Below are 23,511 nucleotides of genomic sequence, written 5' to 3' on the forward strand. Positions count from 1 at the left end.
ACTTTGGTGCCTTCAAGCAAATACAATACCGTATGCTTTTTCTAGGGTCATATTTGTGAAATGATTTCTAAGGTTGCTTTGCTAGAACTCAGATATAAATTTGCTCAAACCTGAAGAAGAGGTAAGAGAGAATGTAACTTTTTGATTCCAAATACAGTAGGGAGAGCCTACCCTCTTGAACTCTGATAGGAACTATATTTTTCAGAAGCAACTTCTAAAACATTTTTTACACATGTGGATGTTTATATGCAGTCCGAATTTTCTTGTCTAAATTCTCATGCAGAAACTGGTGCACTTTATTTCCAGAGCTGTTGATCAGTTTTGAGGCTTGCTGTTAAATCGATAAAATGCTAAAATAATTGGTAATGATCTGGCTGTACAAATGAAAATATGCATACATAATGATCAACGCATGAAAAATGTTAAGATTAAATTAGTGAAAGTAACATTTTTAAGAGGACTTGGATATTTATAAAAAGGAAAGATAGATTTTTTGGTAAGTGGCCTTTATTTTTCTCTCTTCCCATCTGTTTTGGATTTCATCTGTAGGGGATAAAGGGTGCTCGAGCCTGCCTGTCCAAGCAGAAACAAGTAAGAGTGCTGAAGATTTAAGACGTTTCTCTAAATTTTAAAGCATCTAATAGAGCTACTCTTTGCCAGAAAGGGCAAGAATTTGGCCCTTTGGCAGTGTCTTTAACGGGAGAGACTCCTCTTGTGTACATTACCTGACCGAAAGGTGCTAGAGTGCACTGTTGAGTCAACACAACTGTTCTGGCTTGTTTTTTAAATATTTGCAGGGAGTTCACAGATGATTAGCTGACAACCAACAACAAGACTCTATAAATGTATTGTTTAAGAGAATCCTAAGCTTTTGACTCACACACAAGAGCAAGGTTTTAGAAGAATAACAGAGGGGCACTGGGTTCATGGAGCAACGTATTGGGGTGGAATGCAGGCAGCTGTAGTCACGTAGCAACAGGAGTGCGCTCCAGAAGGTGGCTGCTTTCTGTAACTTCGTAAAATATTTCAGAAGTCGCCAGAGCAATTGAATATAGAAGCACAATTTCTTAAAAAAAAAAAAAAGTGTCTCTTTTTTATTATCTAAAAGTTGGACGTTTATACCAAGGCAGCTCTTGTGTAATAGTGTATGTGGCCCATCACCACTGGCTGTATAGAACAGAGATAAAGCATAGGAAAGATGCTCCAGAGAAGGGAAATAACAACAGCTATTAGAGTTTCTATTGCTTCCCAGCTGGATGGAGGTGAGCAAGTAGGCAGCTCGCTCCCGGGGCAGTCTGCAAGTCCCTTAGCAGAGTTACTTGGAATACCCACATTTTTATTGCTAGTTCAGTGGTGCAGGTTTGGTGCAGAGCCACATTCAAGCTGTTCACGAGTCGTGTACGAATCAAGAGCTATGTATATGTTGGTAATAATGTTGTACAAACACAGACCTACAATGCTTATGACCGTAGGGCATTAGAGCAAAAGGCAAATGGATTTTTTTGTTGTTGTTAATCTTAGTCATTTTAGGGGCAAATTCTGCCCAGTCATTTGCTAGTTAGAGGTCCATATTACATAGTCTAATGTTAGAGATGCATATACTCCTACACATAAATAATTTTCAAAAGATTGGAAAAAGTTCTGAATTGTGAAAATATATGTTAATATCAGGCAAAACTGCAACTGAATGATTTTCTAATTTTCTGTAGACAATAAATATGAATAGTTAAAAGAGCAACTAAAATCAGTGTAAACTAAACTGTAAACTAAACTAAGATCAATAGAAGTGATTAAACTAAACAGGTAAAGAATCTTGATTTCTAATTTCCTTTTAGATACTATGCAAATATGGACAAGGCTCATTTTAAGAGGGCATCTGTGTGTGCTGTTCGGGAGATCCATTCTTGTCTACTGTGAAAGTATAGGCTTGAGAGAATGAAGAAAAAAAAAACCACAACAAAAACCAAGACCATCTTCCAAGTGCTGCGATGTAAGGAACAGAAGCAATAAGTACCTTTTGTGCGTCTGTTAGTGTCCTACCACAGCTAAAGGAACAGTCACATTGCTCCATGTCTCATTGCTGGTTGCTACAAGGCAAAAATGCTGTCCCCTCCAAGGGGGCACTGGGTCTGTGATTCCTTTCACCTTTAAGCTAGAAATATGGTTTATGGGTAGAACATGCCTTGTGTTCAGTTCTGTATCTAGATTTGAGCACTGCTAGGTCCATAATCTCAGTTCATAGTGTACTTTTTTTTTTTAATGTTCATGTTGCAGGCTTTTGGCAAGATAAAATGCTCCTTTCAGTTATCTTTCCCATCTTGAGAGTAACTTTTGCTTTGAGCTGTTACTTATTATTGTGCTCAGTAAACAAATACTTTTTCTACAAATGATAAACTGTTGTTAACAAAAAAAAAAAGAAGCACAAGATCACTCTAAAAATGAAGAAGCAAAGTTTATTTAAAAATCCAGTTTTGCTGAATATGCACTTTGCCTCATGTTTGTATTCTCAACTTTTCCCTGTGCAATTCTCTACATATATTAGTGGGGTGGTATTAACTTCAGAGATATATCAGTGTTATGGGAAAGAAATCAGGAACAGATGAATGAGAGCACATAATTAGAAGCAGCATTTTTTCACAGAAGAAGCCACTGTGATATTTGCTCAAAAGATAAATAAAGGTATTTGTCACGTAAGGCTGGCCTTGGGTTTCCCAGACTTGATGGCCAGCAGAGATTGAGCAAGACCTTCTGCTTTCTAAGTGCCAGAGTTGTTAAACACACACAAGCAGTTTGATTTCTATAGCAGGAATTAGGAGGTAGGATGTCAGCGTTTTTAGGCTATTCCATGACACAGAAGAGATTGGGAACATGGAGGCAGGAGCTGATGGGCAGGGACACTCACATTTTTTGGCACAAGTGCACAGTAAACAGGTTGGGCGGTGACATTGGGCTGCCCCTCAGTACACATCAGAGCTTGGCTTTTCTGAGAAAAGCAGTTGGGTCTCAGTGAAGAAGCCTAATAATGGGTGCGTTTAAAGCCTTGATCTGCATTCTTGCCTACTGAAGTATTTCCTCTGAAGGACCTTAGGGAGTATGAGAAAGGTGACCTGAGAAGCTAACAGGGTTGTTACGTTCGCCCTGCCTCATCTGTGAGTAAACAGAAGGTCTCAAGGATATTGACGTGGTGCTGTGCAGTGCAGAGCTAGCTCAGGTTCTGAGAGCAGTACAACTGTATTAACAGAGTGCTCTGTTCAGGCTTATTGGGTCAGCAGCCTTTGCAAAATAGCTGTGCAGCTACTTGTCCATACGTTGCACTGTGTAAACTTTCCCTATAACCTCCAGTTCCAGTATAGCATAGGTAGTGGCAGGTATTTCTGCAGTGCTCCACATCATGCTGTGGGCGAATCCTTGGTTTCAGAAAATCAATTAAGTATTAATGTAAACAGTCTTTGAGATCAAAAGAAAGCCGTAAGATTTTAAGGACCAACATTCCATTAAAAATAGCTGATGCAGGACTCTGTTTCCAAAACAAAAATGATAGTGATTACATATTGATTGCTTTGGAATCCCACTTCCACAACAGGAGAAATTTTTGCTAACTAAATTCCTAAACTTACTGCAAGGATCCAAAAAAAGACTCTAGTTTTGTTTTAATATTCAGTTGCCTTAGAGCTTCAGAAAATGTGTCAAAATAAAAGAGATAATCCATGGAGACAGGGAAACTGGTAAGCAGCCAGCTCCAGGACTAACAGAAGGGGGTACAAATAAATGAACTGTCAGCGGCAAGCAGCTTGTGCTGGTGCCGTACAACTGGGCCACCAACGCATGACACACATGACATTTTTTAAGAAATCCAAAAAACTGGCTGGCTAACTAGTGTTTATTCTCTCTCCTGTGTTTTCCAACATCTTTTCACAGTTCATCATTAAAGTAAAAATAATGGGATGTCTAGGATGTCGCATGATTAAAATATTATTGGCATTCATATCATGAATAGTCAGTCACAATGAATGGCCTACTGAGGCTTTTGGTGTTTCAAAAGTCTGTTTAGGAAGCAAAGCCATCCTGATTTAAATTTTCAGCCTTTCCTGCATGGTGTGGGTTATGCCTGCAATTGTGTGAGCTGATCTAGTTCTCCTGATGTTTTTTAAGAACTTAGTCTCCCTGGCATGAACGCAGCACACTTTTGGGGGAGAAATCTAGATAGCTGTAAGCCTGCTAGAGCTAAATGAATAGTCTGTGTGTGTTTTGACGTAGCCTCTTCTGAAGCGTAATATATAACATACCAGTAGTAACACTGAAGGATTACTTTCCAAAGCGTTTTAACAATTTTTGTCTTCCATTTTACAGTTTTGTGATCACATTTTCTAACATGAAAAACTAGGTAATTTTTGCAGGTCATCAGTTTATTTGTATGCCATTCTACTCATTAATACTTAACAAGTATTGGTTTTGCTTGTGTGATCTGAAAGCAACATGGAAATTAATCTGATCTGAAAAGACAAAAGGCGTTTCTCCAACATTTGTTTAAATGTCTTCAAGTGCATTACTAAGCCAAATGGTTAAGATTAAGGCATTTCCTACTGCATAAGAACATAAAAGGCATGCACTGCTAATTTACAGCCAAAATACTACTTTACATTTATTGAATATTTTACATAAAGAAGAAATGCTTCAAATGTACAAAACGTTACAAAAGGTGTTTTCACTAACAAGCAGGGTGAGAGAAACGCCTGCACTGCGTGCCGCTGGATATTTGTGCGTTCCCTGCAGTACCACAGGTAGGGCTGGGTTATCCCTGCAGCCGAGCAATATAGCACTTGGTATTTAACCATTGCCATCCTAAAGCCAGCTGCATGCTCATTAAAAATTATTCCGATCCATTAGTGCGCGGCTGTTCTTTGAGGCCGGGCAGCATGTCCGTGTGTGGGAGAGGTGAAGTTGGGCAGGGGCAGAGGGAGTTCCCTGATTTCCCTTTAACTTTGGCATTGTAAACACAGCTCGGTTCTGCAGACTGATTTCAGCAGGCAGCCAATGTCAATGCTGACATTTTCAATCTCTTTCTTTCATGTCATATTAGTGGAAAGTGACCTGTTGTGTTTGTGGAAGCAATGGAATCCCGCGGGAGAAGGCTCGCTCGGCACCGTGGCCGGCGGCCAAGTACAGCTTGTTCCGAGACGCGGTGGTGCTGAGAGGCTGCGTTATCCGCCGAACCGCGGTGCTGGTGTAGCAGGAGGTAGGTTAGACTGTTGATTAGCCAAGTTGTTACAACCAGCTTACCGCCCAGGGTACATTGCACCACTTTTGCCTGGCTCGTCCCCTTTTCTTCACCTTTCTACTTACGTGTTCTCTCACACTCTTCTTGGGGGTGGCCACTACAGACTTCAAAATTACGCCCCATTTCCAGCACTGCACCATATTCAGCATCTATTTGTGTACACCGGGAATGGAGGGCCTTCATTTAGGAGGAATAGTTTCTTAAACTGCTGACCTGTTCAGAAGTCATATGTTTTGGTTCCGGTGATAACAAATGCTAAAAGTGTAAGGTACTAATTTAAGTTTTATTTACAGTATCCTATTTCTTTGACCTGTTTATGAAGGCAGCAGTCCTAATATCATCTCATGCTAATAAGAATATGATAATAAATCCACCTAATCAAGCGAGAATAATGAAATAGTTTAGCCCATAGGAAAGGGAAGTAGCTCAAGTAAGTGTCTTGCAGATGGAAAAGACATGATGTGTGCTAAAAATACAAACGTGTTTGTATTGTTCCAAGAATTCCTGATTAACGAGAGCTAACAGAGCAGACTAGGATTTGCATCAGGACTTGAGTACTAGTAGGAAAGAAGGTACTTCAACCCACCAAAAAAAAGTGTGTACTGCAGAAAGATGATACAAAACAAATTGTCATGCAGATCGGAGTCATCTGATCTTTGTCCAAAGCTCCTAACATCCAAAGGTCTCATGGGCTCACTTTTATCTCCAGTCCTCAAAGCCGTGACTATACTTTGTACTGCTGGGAAGGGTTTGGGACTTACAAAACCCGCTGAAGGGCCCTCATCATCCTCTGCAGTCTCTGGTGCTGCAAGACCAGGGCTCCAGTATATGTTGATATGGTGTCTGTGTGTAAAATAAATGAGGAAATACACTAGAATAAACTGGGTAAGGTAAGCAGATGGCTGAAAAATCCGCAGTTTAACAAATCTATGTTGAAAGTCAATATAAAAGTACTGAACATGTAGAGTAGACTTTCAGAGGAAGTAGAATGAGTATTGTGTAACATGCAAATAAATGTGGTTTATACACATTTATGCATAATATAAACTTCACGATGCAGACAGAAGGCCTAATCTGAAAAGAATGAGGCAGGCTGGTATGCCATTTTAAGGAAGAACTGATGGTCTCAGAATTGTTTTTACAATTTTACAGTATTTTTACAGGTTTTGGTTGGATGTCTGACTTAAAGCTTAGGGAAATTCACATGAGCTTTTCCAGTGGCCGACCTAAGCATCATATCCATCTTTGTTCACATTAGAGGGAAATATTAGATCATGAGCTACAGGTTTCAGTTTAAAAAAAACACCTTTCCAATCACGAGTCCGTTGTGTTTGAAAGAAGTGTGACTCTGGTGAACTTTAGTGAAGAAGGCAATGTACAGACAACCTTGAACTCTTTATTTTGTTTCATTTGGCAGTGTCATGGATTTATTCATTAATTGTAGTCTTCTTAAATCATTGGGATGAATTTCTCTCAGTCTTGTGTAAAGTGTAATACAACCCGCTTTGGGATGTGGAGGGAACGTCTGTAAGGCTCCCACACACGTACCCAGGATCGTGCGCACAGAATCGGACCAGCCGAGGGGTTTCTGGAAAGCGAAGGTTAAGCAGAAAGAGTGTTTCTTCAGGCCTGATGCTGCAGCCACGCTTGGCATGGCACTTGCCTTGAAGTCACGCACATTTTAATGAGATTTCTTGCCGTGCTTTTGCAGACAGAAACCTAGAGAAACATCCAAACTTGCATGTGTTTGGATGAACTAAAGTGTTTAATTTCTTAAGCACTCGAACTAGAGGGACAGGTTATTTCTGAATTATGGGAAGCTTAGATCTAAATTCTAATGCTTATAATATTGGGTTACCTCATGTTTGCATTAAAAAATGGCTGGGATAATGTGCTTGAAGACAAAATTCCTCATGATCTAAATAGTTTAATATTATAAAATACAGCAAATGAATGTTTCACAGCCGAAGAGAGCTCTGTTTTCTGCAGGAAAATGGAGACAAAGCACAAAAAACAGACTGATAGAAAATGAAAGGTTAATTACTATTCCAAATCACCATTTCAAACTATGAATTAGAAACCTAATTAGGAGTACTTCAATTACCACAATAACAATAAAAGGTGATTATAATAAACTGCTCCCAATTAGCATTCTATTTCTACTGCATAACAGGCAATTTTTATTATGAAAATACTACTTGGGCATCATCAATACATAACTTTAACATTGCTATTATTAAATAAATAATAGGCATTAATTATGCCCAACTAGTGATATAATATTTTGAAAATTGAAATTAACTTTCGGTAATAAGATGTAGTTTGCTTTCTTTTTATTTTAACTCTACCTAGAAGTATTTAATACCTGTGATTATTCCCCCCCCCAAAAAAAGGCTATGTTTAGACAGTCGTGAGTCAGTGTTAGTTTAATCTGTTAATTTATCATAGATTAAAGTTCAATCTTTTACCTGAAACATTTGCATCTACCAAGGGACCAATTCAGGAATGGGGCATGCTCTGTTAACTGCAATCTTTAATCAGGTTTTCTGCGCTGGCAGCAAAATCGCCTTTTCTTCCGGTTTGATGTGGAATATCTGTAGCGTCCTTGAACTCCCAAGTGTTTCTCCCCACTCCCCCGACCCCACGCGTGCGATTACCTGAGCACAAGCGGAACCAACCGCACTGCGCTGCCCGGTCACCGGCAACGGCCGCGGCGGAACCTCCCGGCGGCCCGTTCGAGCCTACGGGTGCGCTATTTGCATAGCCACGCCCCACGGGTGTATTAGAGGAACGCCGCGCATACGCGAGCTCTGTAGAGGGCGTATGCGTTTGCAACCCCTGGAGCCCCTACGCTCCGCCCCCTCGATTCCTTCTCGGCAATCTCATTGGCCGGCTACGCAGCTCGATTTCGCGCCTTTCTGCCTATTACCTCGCTCCGTTTCCCCTGCGCTCCGCCCCTCAACTGTCTCGCGCGTCCTGATTGGCCCGCTCTGCATGTCCATTCGCGTTCTCTCCGCCCACTCACCTCCCAGCCGGAACCTCGAGCCGATTTGCATATTCGGCGCGGCTTTTGGTTCCGTTCTCTTTCTAATCACCCCATTTCTTTCTATTTAATTTCCATTTCTATTTCTTTCTCTTTTTCTATTTATTTTTCCCCGCAGCCAGTTTCAGCCCTCGGGTGGTGCATTTGCATATATAAGCGCATATATAAAAAATATATAATATATATATTTTTAAAATATACTATAAAATGTATCTATATAAATATATATCATATAAAAATATATCTAAATATAAATATATATATAAATCTGTATAATATATAGATATAGAAATAGACATATATATTCCCGGGGAAAACAACTGCAGTGGGGCTGGAGCGCAGAGGAGCGGAGGACAGAGTGCTGGGGGGGAGACAATTGGCGGTTAGGGGGTGCGGGTGCCCCAGGGCTCCAAGGGCGGAGGGGCCATGGGGGGCAGCGCAGAATGGGGGGCGCTGGAGGGGAGAGAGGAGGGAGTGGGGACACGAGAGCAGAGGGCAGAGGCTACGGGGGGGCGTCTCACAGGGGAGAGAACTCGCATGGGGCACGTTTGGAGAGAAGCCGTTTGGGGAGGGGCAGACACGCGGGAGGTTGTGCATCTGGCTGAAAGGCAACATGTCCAGTTCCTTTGGAGCTCTCTGGGTCTTGTGAAGCTTCCAGCTCCAAGCAGGAGGAAGATGATGATGTCAGTATAGAAAGCTAAGTTTTGGAACAGAACTAAATTATCAAGAAGTTTTAGCAAATAGAGGCAAATGATACAAGGGCATCTAGGAGTCTATTTACAATTTTAGATATTGAGACAAAGCATATAATAAGTTACATTAAAAACATAACGGGAGGAATGAGAATGTATTTTGAGGATGGAAAACTTCAGGTTCAGAGAATCTAATTAACTTGGTTTTGAGCTGATTTTCTTCAGTTTCATAACTTTTATCACAGATCTGATCCTGTTCCCATGCAGTACAATGTTAAAATGCTGGCTAACTTCATAAAAGCAGAGGCAATCTAACAGTTTCGATGTAATGGTTGATTAAATGATTACGGCAGAATATATACATTAAGGAGTAGTATAAAGTTAACTTTCTAAATCTGTATTTTTGGAAGTATAAATTTCCATTTATCCAGCTGGGATGTGCATTATCCTTCTGCCACTGAATATACAGAGGTATGAGTCCTGTGAAAATGGTAGATGATAGATGAGGAGATACTGTGCGGAGCTGGAGGGAGCAGAGAATGCTACATCATCTTCCTCAGAAGTGCTCACTGTTGGGACTGTGTCAAAATAACATCCTGTGAAGTGACAACTTCATAACATAGAGGAGAAAACAAAAAATTGTCTGTTTCAAACACACAGTGACATTCCTCCATCTTCTGTATTTATTTACTGTGTGTTATATATAAGTTGCCAAGTATAAAAGCAAGGGCAAAGAACTTCCTAGGTAAAATTTTACTGTAAAGTCTAAACAACAAAAAATACACAGCTGCAGGCATGGAAATTCGATTCTTTCTTTAAAGGATGTCTTTCCAGTTCTAATAAAATATTACGAGCTATCTATAAATATGAAATCAGAATACTTACCATAATAATCAGTATAGACTTAAATTTATATTTCTTTTACAAGCGTCTAAATTGTTTTTAAAAGACTCTGATTCTCTAGAAAATTATATAGTTTTTTAGACAAGCAACATTCCTGTAGAACATTTTTCTCTTATTGTAGAACCTGTGTTTTTTCAATCTATGCTACATTTTTTTAGGTCTTTTCCACAAATGTCCAACTTTTGCTGCTACCACAAGAGAGGCAAATACTTTATTCCATAGTCTTTTGGTGTTATTCCTTAATGGACCAATTTGGGGAAATCTTTCTGTCCCATTTGAAAGTTACGGGTCTCTTCCTTCGTAGTAAAAAAATAATTAGATTATTATCCTTGCTTCTTACTGAACTTTCCCCACCCTGAAAAGCTGAGGCAGAGAGCTCAGCAGAGCTTTCCTAAGGCCATTGATGGATCCAGGCAGGACTGGAAATATGAAATTCCTGGGTTTTGCTACTGTACCCAGACAACTAGACCACATATTTTTATGTCACAGAAAATTAAACCCAATTACTTTGCAAGATTTCTCAATGTGTTGCTTCTCTTACCCTGTTCACATTGTTCTTTGCTGTGGCAAAGGTACAAGATTCAGATTTTAGAGTTAAAACTCAGCTTTTAGTGAATCTGGAACCCGAAATCTTTTGACGAATAGTACTTTTAAACCCCCAGTATTCAGATTACTGCCAGATCAATCAGCATTTCAGCATGGAATGATACTGTTTTCTTTTAGCAGTAAGTAGCCCACATTATGACTTCACCTCTTAAATTTCCTCAAGAGGTTTGTTTTCACTAGAAAGGCAGTTTTTCCAAGCCATATTCAACTTAACCGTATCATAATTTAGGAATTTAATTTGTTCCATATTCTTGCATCTGCCGCTGTCAGCAGTTGAATGGACGGCACTATTTTTTCAAAGCTTCTGAGCATAGGATTTGTTTGCTTAGGCTTTTATAGAGTTTAAGAAATTAAAAAAAAAATAATCCATTTCTATGTAAGTACTTGGGTATACGTGTGTGTATATATGTGTATATACATATGTATTTTTTCTATTCAAAAATAACCTGAATAATTTTTTATATTGTATTCGTATTATCAAGCAGATAATGCCCCTAAGAAAAACCCATTGCATTAAAAGAATTTGTTATGTATATGACATAGGCATAGGCAGCCCGTTCCACCCTTCTCACAACAGTTTCCTGGGCAGGAAACACATCACAGGTTTTCTGGGACTTTCAAAGAAATGCCCCGAGCTCCGCAGTATCTCAGTATTATTTATATTAGTTGATGTGGGTCTTTTTTATTTAAAGCAATATGTAGCAGTTCAGGACTGATCTTAGGTCCAGAAGGATGTTATATTGTTTGTCTTGTAAAAACAGCTGCTGTCTTTGTGCTTGTGTTCAGGAAACAGATAACTTTAATGATTCGTGCCTCTTAACATTTATATACACAAGCTGTGTTATCAAGTTCCCCGTAGCTGCCGCACTCACTCACACGTTGGGCTGAAGTCCAATATGGGATGCAAGAGCATGTATGATAAATACTGAAGATTCTATTAAGTCCAAAATGATTCTTCCTGCTGTGGGGATGCAGTAGGAAGGGAAAGAGCTTTCCCATTGTGACGCAGAAATACAGAATCACTTCTGGCTGCAGCCCTAGAAATTCTCCTTCACGGGAGAGGTACAGTGCAGGATGGAATGAGGTCGTGCTTTCATCCCCCCCACACCCACCTCATTCTGGTGTGCAAAGAGCTGCAAGTAAGGCTCTGCATCCAAAGCGTGTCATGGGGAAGAGCAGGGAAGAGTGGAAAAATAAGAGAGAGGTAGGAGGAGAGTTTAGGACTCTTAAAACCTCCCTTAGGAAGGGAGGTCACAGCCAGGCAGTCTTCTGAGAAGAGATTTGCTCCATGGTACTCTTACAATTGTCCTTAGAGCAGTAGGAAGTGCAATGACTGAGGATTGGAGCACCTCAAATGCGAACCTGTCTCTTAGCTTGATTTTTCTGTTGCTTAAATTAATCTTCCAGCTACATTTTATGAATGAAACCAGTCACCTCCCACTTGTTGCTTCTGCACAGGACAGGAAAGTAAATGTATTATTTTTCAAGATGGGATGGCACAAGTCCAAACATATCCAACAGAGGAAGGAAGCAATCTTATCAGCCTTTCTGGCCCGCTGATAAAACCATAGAAGGAAATCATTCAGTTTTAAATGAGGAAAAGGAAGTCTTAGATAAAATTTAGAAGTTGCATTGGGAGTTTTCATATCACATCAATGAAAGAGCCACATGCAATTAACCAGGCATTCAGGTCTGTGTTAAGAGCTGCATTTGGGATATCAAAGCAGAATTATCTACAGTTTTTGACAAGCTTCTTTACAGTGGATCAGTTGACATTTTTCTGGCCTGTCTCCTTGGTCATATACCTGTTATCTAAGCTCTTCTTTGTGGACAAAATACTGCAGCAGGCATCCTGAAACACTTTTTTTCATCCATTCATTTAATAGATTGTAGTCTTTAGTCACCACTACATGCAGTATTTCAGCATCCTGCTCTTATTTTTAAGTAACAAATCTAATTCTGTTCAAAGCAAATAATAAACACTGTTACTGGTTTTAATGTACCTAAGCTGTTATCTCTCCTGGCGGTGTGTCATGCCATATAAAAATATTAGTTCAAGGTAGCACTAGCTCACGAGTCTCTGCAGTGTACCTTATTTGACAAAACAGACATATCCAGTGGCTCATGTTTTTTTCTAGCAAAGTAATCAATCACACTCTGATAAGGGAGAACAGTCATCGTCCAAATTTAATTAGTTGGGTGTAGCACTATTGGGATTGTTAAGGTAATTCAGAGTAGTTGGGGAAAAAGATCCTGGTTAATGCCGAATACCTGTATCTTCCTGCTACATTAATCACAGTTAAGGGTGTCCATTTAGGCTTATTTCACAATAGTGGTATAATAATAAAATTGACCAAAAATAAAACAGAATGCTCCACAAAGACAGGACTTTCAATATATGGGTTATATTTTTTTAATGAAATTCTTACATTTGAACTTGGATAAGAAACTTGAAAGTTGGAGCAAGCCCTTGTGGATGCAGAATGTTCCTTTCTGACTGCTGAGACAAACAAGCAAATTGAGTACACAGATAAAGCTGGATTATATAAATCAAGCATCAGTCTATGCATGCTTAAAATACACAGAAGGCAAGAATCAACAACACTGTACTCAACTGAGTGTATCTTGGGGGTAAAATTGGCTCTCTGTGAAATCAGAAGCATATTCTTGCCCAACTCTCTCACTTGCAAACTTGGTCATCCATCAGACATTGCTTTGTTATTCCAGAGGATCTGGTATATTACATTTTATTTTGATGTCTTTGATCTCATCATTCTTTTTCCAGTTTTATAATCGGTGACAACTGCAGTTACCATTATGGGCAGGAAGTTTGAAGCATAATTTCTTTTTAGAAATCGAAATATTTTTCTCTGAAGAAACGAGCAGGTTGCCTGCATGTATGTAGTAGTAAGTATATGGGATAGAGAACTGTATGAGATTCTATCCCTCTTGGAATTAATACTGTGATTGGCACCTGAAAAATGCCCCAGACAGCAGCAAATGTGCTGCTTTCATACTTACTGCTTTTCTGTTCTAATCGGGCTGGAATAGAATTCTGGCTGTTCTACCTACTTTATTGTTTACTTATTTTAAAGCTTCTTGTTTTGTTATCATGGACCCGCTATGCGGTTGTCAAGCCTGATTTATCAGAGCCCTGTTCAGTGTGACCTTTAAAGTACAACATGTTACTGGTGCAAAGTCAGTTTTCCAGCAACAGAGAAATGAATCGGTTGACATAGCCATGGCCTTTTACAGTTGCAGAATTTATGGGGTCACAGGCTCTCTTTGTGCAGTTGGGCTGTAGGTCAGTAATACATGAGCCAAGTCCAATCGCAAAATGTCTGTTTCTGTCCTGCTGCTGCCTGTTACAACATGAAGGGTGCTTTACATACTGCAGAGGTAGAAGTATATCCACCAAAACAAAAAGAAAACCATAAGCTCTTACAGCATCAGCAGAACAGTTGTTTTCCATCTGTCAAAATGTGATAGTCCTGTTTGGTGGTCATTTTTCAGACAAAAGAGATAGAACCCAACATCTTCAGTCATCCCATGCAGTCTCCAGCACAGTCAAAACAAGCTTTACCAGAATGACAAATGCCACAGACCTTGGTCCAGTCAAGTGATTTCTTCTGCTCTAACAAGCTGCTATAAAGTATTTATAACTTTTTTTGCCTCCCACTTCTGGTTGTCTGGAATTTAGAGCAGGACTCTAAAATAGAAAGGGGACACATCTGGGCAGTCTCCAAAACAAGCTCATATACAGAATAGATGTAGTTACAGAGATCTTTGAATTGCTTATAGGTGTAACATTTTGTCATATACACACATATGTATACATACATCCTGATTATTCAGCTTGAATGCTGAACAAGCTATGTCTTTAAAAATAAATCATTCAAAATACTTTTTTTTTAAACCAAAACACAACACAAATTACACACTGACTTTCCGATGATATGATTTACCCTGGACTGAAAACCGGGATGAACTATATAACACAGAATTCCTGGTCACACCAGTTCAGCTCACAGGAGCATCCAGTTGCATTCCAAATGTGTTTCCATGTGTTCATAGTAGAGGGTGATAAACAAGTGGTAGAGAGCAAGACCTTTATGTTAGTGCAGTTGCCTGAAACACTTAGAAATCAGTGGATTGGAAGCTGTTAAAATACAGCTGCTCTCTGTGTTTTCTTTAAGTTCTGGGTCATTCCTTAAAATTAGATTGCTTGTTTCACTTGTGACTAATACCAGTGTATATCTGGAGTAATTTCATTGACAGGTACCCAGGGAGAAGTTAGGAGAGACCCATTTATGTGTACTGAAACCAACAGAACATCCTTTATCTCCTGGAAATACTTAACCTCCAAAATGCTTATCCAAAGAATAGCAACCCCCTATTTGAGTTTGTTTAATTTCTCTGTGTGCAGTGTATTCCAGCTGTGATGTTTTGTCAGGCTCGATACAAAAAGGTAATTTGGACAGGTGTAGCACAGGTTTCAGTCTTCAATGAGGTCAAATTACAATTAAATCTGACAGTAAGAAAAAGGTTAATTGCCTTAGACCAAATTTAACAAGACTCAGCCCTTGTATAAAAACGCTTACCGCTTACAGAACAAAATATAATTTTTTTAATCCAGGTGAAGGAGGAGGAAAACTTTGCTTTATTTTTAATATCACAATAAGAAAACTTTTAATTTTGATCGTTTTAAAGAGACATTCAAATATTCAAGTGTTAAATAGTCAATGTAAACCCTAGGTCCAATCTGACAAGGTATCATCTTTTACAGCTAACACAAGACTTCTTTCTGAGCTATTCTTAAGAGCAGCCCAGGTAACCTATGGAAGAGACAACAGTCTTTCACCCTCTTTTCTCAGTTGTTTAGAAAGACTGCTTGACTTGTTGGTTTTATTTGAGAGGAACATATGCAGTCTTTATATGTTGCTAACTGAAATGAAAGGAATAGAAAAATGCAAGCATTTTAATGTATCTTCTTGTGGACCTGCACCTAAGAAGTTCTCTGATAGGTGTTTCCCAGTTATTGCTTCCTGACAGTCGTTACTGGAATAGCTCTGCCAAAGCATTGATGGGACATATGTGACAAAGTATTTGCAGTTTCAGGAGCTAAAGGGAGGGTCATGTTATATATCCATTATACAGGAGGATGTGGTTTCTCTGAGAAAGCTAAAGCTTTGTTTCCCATCCAAGACTCAATCTAGGTACAAGAAAATGTTTGTAACAACACATGAGATTAAGACCATATAAAAAAGGAAGAAGAGTGAGAAAATGTTGATGCAGGGAAGAAAAGGGTAGTTTGGTTCCTCTGGCATGGAACTGCATGTCTGGACTTTCTCTCGCAAGCAGGTTTGACATTTATACTGTGTTTATCTCAGTGTGGCATCGGAGATCTGGATTTCTGTCTGTGTGACTATAGGCAAGTCACTTTGCGCCTTTGTGCCTCCATTTCCACCATAACCTCCTATTTGTCTTCATTTAGAATTTAAGTTCTGTGAGGTTCAAAACTGTGTTCATTTGTGCAGCCCCTAAGGCATAAATCTCAGATGCAGCCTCTGCACATTGCTGAAATACAAACACTACTATTTCTGTTGTGACTCATTTGATCTTTTTGCCGTTATTTCCTCAACTTTAAACTAGGACAGTAACTCGCAAATGGGTTCTGAGAATTAACTGATTCATGCTAATGAAGTATTTTTAGTTCCTCAGAAAGCTTTTAGGGACAGCAAAATATTGGTGAGGAAACGACAAATGCATTCCATTTGTTTTCCATTAATTCACATGCGCTCTATGATTGCCTTTTGATCGATCACATGGAATAGTCCATCTCATGGCAGAAGTTTAAGTGTTGTAGCTGGTGTTTTACAGCAAGGCAAGGGCAGCGGAAAGAGGACAGAACTGCGCACAAGTTTGCTTCAAGAATACCAGGAATTTTAACGATTTCCTGTGTCAGGTCTGAGCGTCCTCCTCTACCATTCGGGAGCAACGCTGTGTAAACAACAGCCGAGTAACCTCGGGAGGCTGTTGAGCTCCCTAAGATTGAAAAACAAACTAATATGTAGCTTTTCTCAAAGCCCACTGGAGAAGCATACCAGAAACCGGTTCAAATTTCAATTAAGAACGTAAAACAGCGGTTCGTATCAAAATCTGACTAATTTTAGCACTGCAAGGTATTGAGAGCTGGGCTAGCGGTCTAGTGGTAATACCACCACAGATTCACAAGGAACCGTTCCGTCTTTTGTTCTCCCAAGTAACCGAGAATTAGGGAACCTTGCTACATAGAGTGTAAGAAATTATAGAGAGGCCAACATGAACAGGTCAGAAAAGCCATTTTTCCCAGGAATCCATTAAATAAAAAGTGAGAGAATAAATAAAAGGAGAACCTGCAAGCTTTTAACACAGACAGAGGATAAAAATCCTTTCTTCCGAAACGTTTTTCCTAGGGAATGGTGATAAGCTCTAACTGTGGATAGAAAGCTTCCTCAGAGATGTTGGTGAATGGCTGGGTGATTTAGTTGATAGTGGGAGTGTGTAAGTAAGAAACTGGCTAGATAGTTTTTAATTTTAAAAATGTTAATTTTCATATTTTTACAAGATTTAAGGTCTGGCTAGAATTTTTTTGTTTAACTGAAATTACTTAGCAACTCATATGGGGCTGTTGTCGTCAGATACGTATATACTAGAACCAATAGCTTTTCAGTGATAGAATGCTCCATAAAGGCTTTTAAAGTCAGAAGTATTCCATATTTGTTTCCAGTTTGCATGGCAACAGGTAACTATCATGATATATTGATATTTGCTTGTGTCCGCATATATGTGCATATAGGGAATTTAGCAATACAACAGCCCTGGAGGGATGCTGAATGTGTTCAGACTGAAGAAGAGAGACAAGCTGCCTGATAACTGGAGAAACAGCTCGTTTTATTCCGCACAGGCAGGCAGGAAAGGGAGTGCGGCATAAGCGAGACATTTCATTTGTGGTTGAATCCACAGATGAGCTATTGTAGAAAGTATTCCTCAAAACATGCTTACATGAGGGATGGGGCACGTGGTACTCATTAGGTTCAGTACCAGCAGGGCAGTTTTAGTGCGCAGAAACGTTAGGAGTTCGAAAGCTGCAGACGTGTTTCAGTGTCAGACGGCTGGGAATTCACCGAGCTCTGCACCTTCTCAGAATGCGCTCAGCACCGATTCGCTTTGACCGGTGTTGTAGTTAGAGGGACTCAAAGCTGGAGACGATGTTTTCTTTAAATAGTCAAACATGCTGGAAAACAAAGGAGAGAGCATGCCTCGCATTCCTCTGGAGTCAGTGGTTTGTGTCTCTGAGCAGTTCCCATCGCTCCCAGCCCCTTCGCCGGGCAGGAACAGCCCGTGTGGGGCTCCGGCTCTCGTTCCCCCAGCAGACAGGGCACGATGCCCCTCGTGTCCCCGCGCTGCTCCCGCCGTGCCCGGCCGCTGGCTGCCTTCTTGCCTATTAGGTGACAGATTAACAATAAGAACAAAAAAGAGAATATTTTTTAAAAATTACTTTTTTTTTTTATTTGGTCTTTTCGCCAATTTGATTTACACTCTTTTTATCTAGATGATACCTAGAAGGTTAGTCAGTGGAACGTTTAGTCGTATTTACTCAGATACATTAGATCTATAAAAACGCGAGACAGAAAAAATTTAAGTGTCCGTTTGTCTGAAAATGTCAGTGATTAAATACAAGCTTGGGAAACACAGGGCCCGGTGTTTGTACAGTATTGTTATTCTCAGAGCATCTTTTGAGCCTTAGTGTATCAAGCATTCTGAAAAATGTTGAGCGCTGTTCTTTGCCATTATTCTGCTGCAACAAACAGCTTTACACAGCGAATCAAAATGATTTTAGAATCAGTTTAACCAAATTAAGAAGGTTAAGAAAATATATTAGTATATGGTGGATTTAACACAATATTTCAGCCTTTATTTGTCTGCTTTCTGCTTTTTACCTTTTCTCTTTTTTTTTTTTTACTATAAATCAATGGAAAGCTACATTTCCAGGTCTAGACTTCGTTTCAATGACTATCTTTCCAACACAGGGAGAATAGGAACAATAATAAAAATGCAGTAATAAAAAACAGAGAAAACTCTCCAGTAACCATATAATTATGCCTCCAGTGTCAGTGATTCCTGATTGGATTCATAGTGACGAATGGAAGAATCTCTGACTAACTTAACTTTTTTTATAAAATTCCTCTTTCAGATTTCCCTCTATCCTTAAACTATTGCTCAGCAGAGCATTCTGCAAGACAGTACCAAATCAGCATTTGATATATAACCTTTTGCTTTCTAATTGTTTTATTTTACATATGGATTTAATTTGTTCATCTAACAAAAGTCAGGGTAGCATGAACACAAATGCTCTAGCAAATATGTGAGATTGTATTATAAAAAAACCACAACTACTGTGCTTGTTAATAGGAAGTGCCAGGGGCCCTCCCAACATGAATTGTTAATTACTTTCCTCTTCTGCTACCATAGAGAACTCATTAAATGCCAAATTACTTCCCTAAACAATGAGTAGCACTGGTTCCTCTTTGGCCTATGTGCTTATTTATTAAGAATTACAACTTCCTTAATTCATACATAGGTTCAAAGGAAGAGGAAATCCAACAGTGAAGCTATTTTTGAGTCAGTTGTGGTCAAGGAAAATGTCAAAAATATTCTTTAATGATGAAAACATTAGGTGACGAGGTGATTTTTGCAGACGGCTCCTCTTTCCCCTTGTCCTTTTCCACCTTTTCTGGGTGTCCACGATCTCCTCAGCAAGCGAGAGTGGGTCAGAGCCCATTGCTGTGCTTGTAGTGATTTGCATCCATCAGAGTTTAGATTCGTTTGTCATTAAATTAAATGGTCCTTAAATTGCAGGCCTGATATAGTCAGATCATTTCATATTTGAGCACCTTTCTCCGGTATCCTCAGGAGATCAGTTTTCAGAATCTCCCTTTTAAAATCTTTTTTGGCCTCAATTTCTTAGGGCTTGTGCTCCAGCCCACTAGAATGTTTGCTTTCTCTCTCACCGCCATTTGGAGGCAACTCTAATTTTTTGAAGGTCCCTCAAAGCTTTTCTTGATAGGACTAATTTAATTTAGTCTCCGATGAGTTGTTTTTCAACATCTGCAGCTCCCTGCCCTTTTGGCTGTTCTCTTTATTTCTTCTACAGCAATAAAAGATTGGGGAGCCCCCCGCGGGCGCTGGGTGTGCGGGGAAGCTGCACATGGTGCCCAGCAAGGCACAACTCGGTCATCGCTCTTTATTTTCTCGAGGTGTTTCATTCTTATCACTGGATTATAATGAGATAAGCGTGGAAGGCACCTCCGCAGACTCTAGAACTGAAAGAAAAGCATCTCCTGTTTATTCTCCATTTAGTCTACACGATCCCGCTGTTTTCCTGTTGAGGATCCTCTTTTCTCCATGTGTTTTCACATGCCTCTCTGGACACCTTTCTGTTGTTTCTGTGGCACTCTAGTAGATCTCAGCCTCTTAATTTGTTATTTCTTTGCTCCTTTCTCCTGTTTGGGTGACTCAGTTTGCTCCAGGGAACATCTTTCAGACCTGGACCTTTCTTCCAAACCCTCTTCCCATCCCGACTTTGTCGCTGCTATCACTGCCCTTGCCTTTGTGCTTTTTGCCTTTGCTACGACTCTTCCTGAGATGCTTCTAGAAAGACCGAGGAACATTTCCTTGGGAGATACAGCACAGCCGTGAAAGGGGCACTGAGCAATCCCATTGGGAGCGATGCCGACCTCTCGGCACAGGTTTTTATTCACTGCTGGCTGAATGCAGCTGCGTCAGGTTGGAGGAAACATCAGAGAAATAACCAGCGAAAGAAATTAAGGAGAATTGAGCTCATGAGATGCCTCAATACTCTTTTAATAGTCTTGTCTTCCCTTTTTTTATGAGCATGTGGAAAACCAACCCATGTTGCAGCACTCCCTCCCTGTCAGGAGAAGAAAACAACGGGACAAAAACTCTTGCTGCAACTTTCCTTCAGCAGCATTTTCATCCCGTCCCTCCGGAGGGCAAAAGGCGTGAGCTGCGATGTCTGGGGACAACCCATCCTGTTGCATCAGTGCTGTCCCAGGGGGACACAGGCGTCCCCAGGCTGGGGCCTTTGCTTTGTTCCCTGCAGCCCCACCCGCCTCCCCAGCTGAAAATCAGATTTTTTAGCTGACTGTCTGAATCTCCTGCTCATGGTTTAATATTCATTTCGCCAATTTGCCCCCAGACTTATCCAGGGATCAGCGCGGTGGCCCCGAGGTCCAGCCCCATCTGAGGCGACTGAGTTTGTTTCCTTTGACAATATGGATTTAATGAACAGCGCTGGGAACTGGTTCCCTCAAATAGCTGCGGCATAAATGATGGGACGTTTTCCAGTGCAATGCTGCCACCTCGCAGAATAGCACCGTAAAACTGCGCACAGCGGAGTGCCTGCATTAAGCAAGGCTTAGGAGGATTGTGCAACTAAAGCTTTGCTTTAATCTCTGCTGGATTTAGCCAGATGCAGCAATCTCTGGAAGGGTTACGTGGGTCTCAGGTCTTCTGCATGCACGTAGCCGCGATTCTCATCTGGAAATGGTTTACTCAAAATTAAAAATAAAACCTTTCAAACTGCTTTGCTGGAGCTGCTTTGACTGTGCAGCGGGACAAGTGCCCAGGCTCTCAGTCAGCTGTGTCGCCAGGCACCCATGGGATAGGTTTTAGGCTAATATGTGGCACACCAGGCCTGCTTTAATTAAAATAATTATAGCAAAAAAAAAAGGCATTTCCATTTTAAATATTTGCTATCTTAATGACATCATTTCTTTAAATATTTAATATATCAATATATAAAATTAAATATTAATTTCCAATGCATTTATAGAACCCATTTCACCCAAATGACCACAGAACTATTTCCTTAGCAGGGAATCCCTTTTCTTTGCATAATTCCCAATTTAAAATCTTTCTTTTAGTACACCTCTCAAAATAAATTCATTAGGCTTGAGGTAAAGAACTGAAACATCTTTGTAGCATCTTGTAGGATTTACAGAGATTTTAAACTCTTTGGGGCGTATTTTTTTTAACTTCCTGAACTCGTGACCTATCAGACGCTCATGCACATTAAAAATAATGCGATTTTTCTTGGTGATGAAATGAAACTGAACACAACCGGATCTCCAGCCCTACAAGAAATGATGCCACCGATGTTATAAACCGGGTTGGTTTAAAACCGCCGATGCCTTTAGCTTTATATTAAGGGGAGAGCAGGGTCCCGAGGTCGTCGCTGCACAATTACCAGGAACAGCGTGGTGTTCTGGGCTGAAATCAAAGCAGAACAAGAGCAAACGCCCTGGTGACCTGTGCCGGCCTTTGTACCCTCCTGTGCCTCCCGTGCTGGGACAGAACATCTCCTCGCTCGCTGATGTGGATGATTTTCAATTAGATGCAATGAAGGAAATATCTATTTTTTTTAAATAGATGCACACAAGTGTGTATCTGAGCATCTTTTTTGTTTTTAAATGAAATTTCCTTGCATACAGGGAAGGATAATATTAATATCTCCTTCAATCTCAGGATGGTGGTCACGGATCTTTCTTTTTGCTCGTTCCCTCACCCGAGGTTTTAAGGGTGACGGTCGTTTCCCACGTGCAGAAGGTGTTTGGCTTCAAAGAGCAACAGGGAGACAAAACAAACTCGTGTTCTTCAATTAATTTCTCTGGTTAGGAAGAAAGCCAAAATCAAATGACATTTCCACATTAAATATGAGCAACGGGTGGAAATTCAGCTCCAGGTTTAATTACTCTCTCCTCCGGAGCTAATTAGGAGCGTGGTCCGTCCAGAGGCCGCGGACGGCGCCGTCCCTCCCGCTCGGTGCCATCTGCCTTTGCTTTTCACGCCTGGCTGGGCACGATGGATGCGCAGGGTAATGGGGCTGTTCCCACCCCCGCCCTCTCTTTGGAAAGGAAATTTAAAAAGAAATAAAGAATGGTTCAAACTGCTGCATGCTGCCCTTTTCCTTGCCACTTTTTCAGCCTTTCAGCGTACAGTTTTCCAGCAATTGGGGGGAAAATTGCCCTGAAAGAAGGAAAGAAACAAAAAAAATCCATCTTACTTTTTAAACAAAAACCTCTGTGCCACACAAGCAGCTGCAGAGAATTTCTCTTCCGAACGGGCGGTGTAATGGGCTTTGTCAGCCAATGCTGTCGTGAATAAAAACCTCGACCCTCAGAATCATCCAAGGTTTGGATGAAACTCGGGAGGTTCCTGGTGCGAGCGAGCGCCAAAACGCGCTCGAGACGACGGGTTTGTCAGGTAGAACTTGACTGGAGGTGGTGAGTCCAGGGCTCGACCTGGGGCAATAACCAAAACCGCGGAGTTCTGCACCCACCAGCCTCACCGAGGGAGAGAACAGGGCCGGGGGGACCTGGGGACACAGGCCCCGGGGACAGCTGGTGCCGCACATCAAATGGGGCTTTCGGCATCCACTAGGGAGTCGCTCTTGTTTTAAAAAGTGTGACCTACAACCACATTATATATTTTTAAAAGTCTATTTTGATATATATTTAAATATTTAGATAAATCTTTATGATATATAAAAATATACTATACTACAACATAATACTATACTATACTATACTATACTATACTATACTATACTATACTATACTATACTATACTATACTATACTATACCATACCATTACATCACATCACATTACATCACATTACATCACATTACATTACATTACATTATATTTATATTATATTATATTATATTATATTATATTATATTATATTATATTATGTTATGTTATGTTATGTTATGTTATGTTATGTTATGTTATGTTATGTTATGTTATATTATATTATATTATATTATATTATATTATATTATATTATATTATATTATATTATATTATATTATATTATATTATATTATATTATATATGTTGTAGTATATAATACATATTGAAA

At 40.0% G+C, this 23,511-nt stretch overlaps 1 long non-coding RNA gene across 3 annotated transcripts in view; it reads left to right on the plus strand.

The window, feature by feature from the left end:
- Nucleotides 1-23,511, plus strand: part of LOC309444375 — a 46,099-nt gene that overhangs the window by 15,816 nt on the left and 6,772 nt on the right. For all 3 annotated transcript variants that reach the window (XR_014185013.1, XR_014185014.1, XR_014185015.1), the window contains exon 2: nucleotides 5,081-5,236. This is a non-coding gene — a long non-coding RNA (uncharacterized lncRNA). The remainder of the gene's footprint in view (nucleotides 1-5,080; nucleotides 5,237-23,511) is intronic.

The sequence above is a fragment of the Streptopelia decaocto genome, assembly GCF_964273445.1.
Source record: "Streptopelia decaocto genome assembly, chromosome: 10".
Taxonomy (NCBI): Eukaryota; Metazoa; Chordata; class Aves; order Columbiformes; family Columbidae; genus Streptopelia; species Streptopelia decaocto.